The sequence below is a fragment of the Meleagris gallopavo genome, chromosome 3 (assembly GCF_000146605.3).
Source record: "Meleagris gallopavo isolate NT-WF06-2002-E0010 breed Aviagen turkey brand Nicholas breeding stock chromosome 3, Turkey_5.1, whole genome shotgun sequence".
NCBI lineage: Eukaryota > Metazoa > Chordata > Aves > Galliformes > Phasianidae > Meleagris > Meleagris gallopavo.
The window spans coordinates 21,447,727-21,456,576 of NC_015013.2; the positions used below are offsets into that span (position 1 = coordinate 21,447,727).

Here is an 8,850-nt window from a genome sequence, read left to right on the forward strand (position 1 = left end):
AAAAGTCTTGTTCAAGACGAGAAGACAGTAAACACCAGAGAAAACTCAACTTGCTTCTGAAGTAATATTTGAATGCAATAAAGAAATTACCAGTTTTCAAGTTCTCATAAAGCTATTCAACACCACAGCATTCTCAGAGCACATTATCATAGAATCATTAAGAAAAAAAAACACTAAGATCATCTAATCCAACTATTAACCCATCCTCACCATAACAACTAGCCACACCTTTCAGTACCAAGATCTCCACATTTCTTCAACATGTCCAGAGAAAGTAACTCCAGCACCTTCCTAGGCAGTCTAGCCAATGCCTCACCACTCTTTCTGAGAAGAAACTTAGGGTTGTATGTTCTTGTCCCCCTCAAGAACATAATGATTCCCCAAATCTTTTCATTTTGGTGCTTTTATAAGTTTCGGCGTTTTGTTTTGTTTTTTAAAATCACTGAGAAGATTGATTTATAAGGTACTTCTCAGTCATTGTCCTGTGTTAGACATAGTTTGCTTCTGTAACAAAGAACACAATGGAAGATACTGGAAGAAATTGGAATAAGAGATGAAATGGACACATCTGTAAGCCTGTTTAAAAGTAACTTCACGTCCTTTGAGATGGTTTTCCCCATGTACTGTGAGTAATATCAAGCATACATACAGTAGAGTCTTGAACTAGGAATGATGCAAGACCTCAGAAGTGGAGTTCCAGTATGTGACACAGAACATGCCAATACAATTCCCCACTTAACTGCTTTAAAACTTGGCATGGCAGAAGTGGGGAGAGGAACTTGCAGGAGTTGCTAGAACCATTCATCCATTACGAATGCTCCAACTCTTCCTCTCCCCCAACCTCCTTCCAGTTTGCAAGTCCCTTGCTGAACTTATTTCATTCATTAAGATTTTCCTTCTGAAACTGGTCACAGTATTCCAGAACTGACATTAACAAGCGTCAAAAAAGGCACCAAAACATCCCCCAATCTATTAGCTCTGCTTCTGTTAATATAGCCCAAAGTGAATTATTTCTCCATATAGCATCAGTGAAATAATGCATTCAATCATTCGGTGTGTTCTTGAAACCTAAAGGTCTCCACTGCATCAGAAGGACTATTAGAATTCAAAATGGCCTGAAAGTGAAAGCACAATATGCAAAAATGAATTGAATTGATTTTTTGTTTTAAAATGAGATTTTTCTTCACATGCTAAAAGTACTATCAATCACAGAGGCAAAAAACATAGTTCTTTCAGGGAAGTGAATTGTAATGAACGATGTCTCCCAATTAGTTCATGTATTAAGTCATAAACATGACACAGACATCTTCCTGAATGTTATGAAGAAGTCACATTCATTACTGAGTAAACAATATAAGGATAACAAGGTCAAAAGTAAAGGTAATACAAATGGAACTGGAGGATAAGATACCACACTTCAACAGAAAAGTCAAGTTTGCAAATGCAGAATGGGAAAAATAAAAAGAACACAAGCATTCTAAGAGGTCACAAACTAAATATCAACAAATCTTGGGAAAAAAAATAGTAACATGCATATATATAAGCAAGTACAGATGTCATATGTTGGAAATTACTCTTCTCAGCACTGATCATACACCCCAGCTGAAATACAGTCGCCAGTTTACAGAAACATACTTTAACAAAAATAATAGCCAGTTATATCAAATACAGGAAGAATAGTAGTAGCAGTAATAATAATAGTCTAGGTTTTTTTTCCTCTAGATTTTAGGGGGTTAAAAAAAAGTGATAACTGTGAGATTGGGAAGCCGCAGAGTAATTCAGCCTGGCATATTCTGGAATTCCTGATGTTGGTGAGACGGCCTGAGACAGCCTAACATTAGAAAGCATTACTGATGAAGTGGAAGAACAAAGATGTTTGCTTTCTTGACACACTTACTGCTTTCTTGAACTACAGAATTAATTCAGTGTTGTTCTGGAGTCCTCTTCCTTGTTACGACTGTGATTTTGTGTCTAAGTTTTTCAGGGTCCAAACTGCCACACTTGCTGGAGCAGTTTGATGTCTTCACTGTTTGCGCATGTGGATTTACTTCAGTAACCAGGAACAAATGAGAGGGAAGAACAGATTGGGAAGGGATGACATGCATCCACATTTTCTCATGGAACCGTCATCAAAAAAAGGCACCAGGCCTTGATGCTCTGCTGAACTCCCATCCCACGTGTTCTGATGTATTCACTACCTTAATGAAGCTAAGACTGGACTACATCGGCTGTATTATTAACAGGAAAAAAAAAAAAGTTCACAATACGTTACTCATGACAAGTTACTCAATTAACAGCCATACAAGAACTTTTTTGCATAACTGGAGAGAAACACAAAATGCACATCCTTACAAACTTATCCCTTTTTTGAAAGTTCACTACTTATCCCGATTACAAAAGCCTTTTGTATTTTATCTTATTTCCATATGGGCGTGATGCTACCACAGTTCAGACAGAAGGAATGCCTGAACTGATGTCTGACAAGATGCAAGTCTTTCATTGATACACAGGGTAATGTTTTCCTTGCCTCTCAGCAAATGCATTTTCTTAAAAACAAGATTTCAGAGATAACTTTAACCTCCATTGTTTTTAGACATTCTCTAGCAGTAAGGAAGATGGATTTGCAAATGTGCATACATTGTTTTTGATTACCACACCCATGTTCTCATGTTGCTGTCATCAGCAATTCCTCCTGTCTTTTTCAGTTCCATCTACATACATCTGATTTTGAAATCTAGACACAGCCTTATACTATATATTAAAGAAAAAATATATTTTGATATCACAAGTTAGACAGCTTCTTTGTAGGAACTATGAAATTGGTTCCCATAATGAATTTTATTCGTGTTATGCAGAGAATACAAAAATAAAAGTATTTTAACATGATAGAAGCAGTTTTCAACCAACATGGAGAGCCTTGTTTACTATAACTGCATTCCAAATAAGCACTTATTTCTCAGGAACTAATTATTCAGGAAACTCTGTGGTCTGATTGAGCTTCTTAAGCCTTTTCTATTTTCACCTGTTGACCATTGCTTAATTTCTATCCCTAATAGAGTTTGAAAAGGAAAGATAAAGGCAGACAGGGGAAAAAAACTTTCAACAGAAAAATACATGCTAACAGAGTATGAGCAAGTTTTAACACTGTAATACAATCAATAACACAGGAAGCAAAAAGCTTTTTTTTAACCTTAGCTAAGCATGAAATTAATGTGAAACTACAAAGGAGTGAACTGATAGTACAGCTGTAGAAAAAAAAAAAAGAAGCAGAAAAAAGTGTGCAAGCAGTAGAATCTGAAAAAGATAGATTGGAGATAGGCCTCATAAAACCAAAGTAAGCCTGCAGAGGAAGTAAAACAGATGTCTCACAGTAGATGAGGAAAGATGAGGAAAAACCATCCAATTCAATTTCATCTTCCCACAGCAATAAGCTATTAGGCCTGACCACCTCCACCTCCAGAACCAAGTACTGATAAAAAAATGTTTACTGGCAAAACATACTTGGCTACACACAGTTTTCGTAAAGTCAGTATATATTCATCCCACAAAAGCAATGATTCATTAAAAAACATGTGTGTCTGTAGAAATACACAGATTCAGATAAACTGTTCTAGAATATACTTGCAATTAATGCCATATACTTCTTACAGTAATCTTACAGGAATGCATTATCAGAATGAATCTGTTTCCATGCAACATCTCTTTACTTTTTCCAAACAAAATTAGTATTTTAGTTCACATCCATCTAACCTCTATTTTATAGTCACACTAACTTTAAATCACTGTATCAAAAAGTAATTTTATGGAAACATGCGAGTATTTCCAGCAAATCTGATATCATTTAGTAAGAGAATTTTGTATAACCATCAGTAGTTTTCTCTGAGACTATAAATGACAAGGGAAGCGTAGAAAAACAGCAGCTAAAAACTGTCCTTCAACAATCAAACATCAATAACAAAACCAAAAATTTGATTTACATGTATAAATTAACTGCAGAAGATAAAAAGAGGAGACCCAAATAAACCTGAGGACAGATGAAGCTTACCAACGCTTTTAAACCCCATGATTAGAACAACTGAATGCTAAACATTAAGAAATGGGACTTGTTTCTTTTATGTATTCCAGCGTAAAAATATTTAGGCTGGTTTGCAAGTTTGGACATCTCTTCAAAATACAAAGACCATGACTTAGACTGAGGTTTTTCTTCTGAATTGGACTTGAATTGGATCCACAGCTAGCAGTAGGGAGGGCAGCTGCATTACCATCACATCTGGAGCCTGTGGAATATTTACTGGAATTTACTGAAATTTCTACCTCTTGAGAGAAGGTAAACCTCTGGAGTGAAATGCACTGGATAATCTGCTCTGTGATATTTCCTTAAATAATATGACCTGCAATCTTAGCTGTTAGCAAACACGAGGGGAGCCTGGTAAGCTGTCTCTAAGAAAAACAACATGGATCATGGAGAAGCGTGAAGGTCCCGTGGCCCAACTGTGTGATCATTTTGCAGTAATGGGGACTTGATACTATTGGGACTGACCAACTATCTTGTTTTCCTGAGCAGCCATTTTGTACCCACCTGTCAAAAACACATTTTCAAGTAAAACAAAGGTATGTTCAACTAGAGTCACTCTACTTCAAAATAAAAAAATAATAATAAAAAAAAACCACAGTATAAAAATGGCCTAAGAGAGAAGGAATCACATGGGGGAAGAATACCATTGCAGACAAGCTGGGATCAGTCAATAAGCTGAGCCTTTCTCCCCTCACATGAGACAACTATTGGCTAAGATTCACATACTTTGCTATACTGAGTGCTTCTCCAAGAAATTCAGAAATCTTTACAGTTATTCCCTGATTTAACGTGATTGTAGTTGGCCATATTTTTCATGTTCCTGGTTAACATCACTATACGCTTTGCAGACAGTACATTCATCATCAGCAATCCAAAAGAATCCATAATCATCAATAGATTTTAATAATCTTTAATAAGCTTCAATAAATTACACTATCAGTCTAGCTATCACAGCTCATACTGGGCACAACCAAATTCCTTAAGAGTGGTCATGAGAGTCCATTTGAATGTGACTAGACAAATTGGGAGGTATTTGTGCATCTGTAACCGTGACAGTTAATATACTGAACACAACCAGATAGTTTTGAATTGGACATCACTCAGAAACTAACAGCTGTTTCCAACCCCTCTGATATCTGAGGACAAGCTGGAGTGGCAAGGGGATTTATTTCCTGCCAAACTTTTGTCATTTTCATACGACAACATCTTATACCTTTCTGATCCAGACGTGCCACCTTTTGACTTGGCTTTCTGGTTTGACCTCAGTCCTCTCTCATCACTATGGACTTGCTGGGTGCTCACTTGGCTTTTGACTGACTCCAGTTACCATCACTGTCCCTGATCTGCTGGCTTCTTTTTTGTGACTTGTTGCTCCACTCCAGTGGAACCTTCCTTTGCAAGGTAGCCCACCTTTACTGTTCCTCAAAAGCAGGACTTCCCACATAATGTGAAAGTCACATTAAAAAATGTTTTTTCGTTTTTTTGTTTTTTGTTTTTTTAAAGGTTGGATTCTCTGTGATTAGTAAAAATATTCCTAACAAATATAAAACCATGGCATTCCAGTTGAAAATACAGCCAAGGCAAATCTCTTCTACGTTTTGCAGTTTGTCTGGCTGCTGACAAACTGCACCTTTAAATTATGTCTATTTAGACTGAGACAATCTATTCAGACCCAGTGCTGTTCCTAAATTTAGCTAGAAACTTAATAGGATTCACTCACACAGGAAGTCAAGAAACTGAAACAGACTGAGTTTACAGTAAGCTCACTATTGCTCCCAAGGTCTCACTGTGCACATATCACACCTGCCTGATATTTGTTAAAACACAAAGTCCCAGTACACTGTTCATTGACTGCCTGCATCGGTCTGGCACCAATGCTTCCTGAAATTAAGCTAGTTCACTTCAAGCTAGATTACATATCTCTACATTACTCCACTGCCTGAGCTGTAAGCAGATCCTGTTGTCTACAGACTGTTAGTTTACATTTTGTGCCAGTCAGAAATACCTGGCTAAGAGTACAGAGGCAACTAACGTGTGGTAGTTAAAACACAGTATATTTACGCTATTGATGTATGACACTGAGTCTACCTTGACTTCTCACTCTAGGCAACTTCTTAACAGGAATAAGAGCTTTGCTCTTGGAGTTTATTCTGGTCATTATGCATAGTTGCATTTTCCCTGCTGATTTAGTCGCATATCGCAGGTTTGCTATCCTCTGGCTAAAAATGAATTAATTGCATTTTATCCTATCTATCCCATGTACTTTTTTTTTTTAAATTAATTTTTTAATGACATGCGCTATGTACTTGTCCCAAGTTTTTGGGGTCAAATCCTTAAGATTTTCCTTATTCAACTGATTGTTAAAAGGGGCAATATTGCCATATAGCCCATTAAATATATATATTAGAGGACCTCAAGTAAGATTTGATTGCACCACACTTAATAAGAATAGTTTTCAAAATTAGTAAAACTGATATTTTAATAATTCATTATGTAATTTCTTTCTTATTTGTATGTGGCTATGTTTGTACTACTTACATAGTTACAAAAATTAAGGTACTTACTCGAGCTCATTTGCAAAGATCAAAAATTAGAAGAATTTTATCAAACTGACAGTAATATATTAAAAAACTCTACAGAACGAGATGAAGAATAATCTCTTAGTGAAAACAGCATTTTAATTCATCTTCTAGGGAATCACCAAATAACAGCTTGTTGCATATTGGCAGAAATAGGCAGTAGAATAAAACCTCATCATTCAAGTAGGTATTTCTGTGTAACAGAGACAGCAGATTAATTTCTGTTGAAAGCATCAATTATATTGTTGTGCAAAACCGCATTTCTTGGTTCTCAGACATTAAAATTAAATGAAAAAGTTGTCAAGTGTATGCAAACTGCCCTCCTTCATCCACAGAAATTTCAAAGCCATCCAACCTATCGAAGTTTTAAATGAATTAGTTAATAAAGTACTGTATTTTTTTTAAATGTGGTTAAAAAAAGCTTTTTTGCACCTGTAACAGCTCCATTCAGATGACACAAAAATCTTCCTTTTGTCAAACACTGTGCAATAAACAAACCATAAGAAATGTTCCCAGAATTAAAAGACACTTCCTTAGCTGTAAGTTCAATTGAATATTGTTCTGAAATTGATGAGGAAGTTACCCTCCTCATACAGCAGGAACTGCCACAATTCTATGGCTAAAGAAGCTTCAACTCAGAAACAGCTGTATCCTTCTGAACTCCATCTCTAAAACAACATGAATAAATTTTTCTGGCTAATCTAATGACGTAATTCTGAAATCTTTGCTTTCCGTAAAAGAAACATAAAACATTACTTTAGAAGTTCTTCATTTCCTGTTATAGTTCTAAACATTTGAGCCTCAGTTCCAGGACTTAATGTTCTTCAGAGAATTAAAGTTCAATTTCAGCAGCTTTCCATAGATAGTTTTCTGGGATGCTGGGATGACCTTTCACATTTCAATCACCAAACCTCAAGACAGAGTCAGAAATTTAAGCATTACTTCCAAACGAGTAAAGTATTTTTTCAAAGTGTATTCTAAGCACTCATCTATACACATTATAAGAGTGTCTGAGTTGTCTATTCTCAAGTAGCTCTGAAAAACCTTTGTACAAATAATTTTAGCAACTGTGAAACATGAAAAGCCTTGGAAACACGGAACCTCCAAAGGCTGTTGAACTGTGACAGACACCATGTACATGAGGAATGTACAACTGAGACAGGCTTACATCAATTCTAGAAGTGTTCTGGAAAATGGATTTACTGCATGTAAGTAATACAAACAACGAGGAAATACACTGGACTGCATATTTACCAAATTCATAAAAAATGAATAAAAAGGACCAAAAAAATTGCCTTGAGGGATAAAAGGACCACATCATAAGATAAAGAACTAGTTTTTTGTTTGTTTTTTCAGTATCTGCTAACCCTTTATGCAGTTGATGCAAAACACTATAAGCTATAAGGTGTGAAAGCTAGTTATTTCTTCATTACACATGATTTATTGAATGCTTTCTCCTATCCATCCATTCACACACTCATTGTATAGACTGATTTTACTTAGTTTGCTTTTAACTCAGCTGCTACTTTAATTTTAACGTAATATAAACTGTAGCACTAAGAACCAGCCTGGAAGGGTTGAGGAAAATAGTTTTTTGTATGTATGACAACAGTGAAGTCTAACTCAAGGCCTGAGTGGCTCTATTCAACTACTCTGAAATTGCGCCCTCTTACTATCACCTCTAAAAATGGAGAAGTTGAGTGGGATTGCATGGCCTGGGTTGAAGAGGACCACAATGATCATCTAGTTTCAACCCCCTACTATGTGCAGGATCACCAACCACCAGACCAGGCTGCCCAGAGCCACATCCAGCCTGCCTTGAATGCCTCCAGAGATGGGGTTACTGTAATGTAACAATAATTCTGATTTAGCACATCATTACGTTGAGGATAATCTCTATCCTAATATGATATAGAACTGAAAGGTTCTATAGCTCTTTAAATTCCTGGAGTAGAAAAGTCAATACAAATTTAACAGTAGTTAACATAATTACATCCCACACTAAATATATTTAAGCGCTCATCAACAGAACATCTGAAAGCAATATAACATTACTATTGTTAGAGCACACCATTCATATATACATGCATTGTGATAGTAAGATTAAAGGATTATTAATCATACTAAATAATGACTTTAGTCAAGAATAAAAAAATCTTTGATCTGCTTCCATATGTTCAAAGTTTAGAAATGCTT

The 8,850-nt window shown here is 36.0% G+C and overlaps 1 long non-coding RNA gene across 1 annotated transcript in view; it reads right to left on the bottom strand.

The window, feature by feature from the left end:
- Positions 1 to 872: 872 nt before the first annotated feature.
- The window catches only part of LOC116216440, a 38,233-nt gene continuing 30,255 nt past the window's right edge, over positions 873 to 8,850 (bottom strand). Inside the window, exon 3 of the long non-coding RNA XR_004159175.1 lies at positions 873 to 2,228. This is a non-coding gene — a long non-coding RNA (uncharacterized LOC116216440). The remainder of the gene's footprint in view (positions 2,229 to 8,850) is intronic.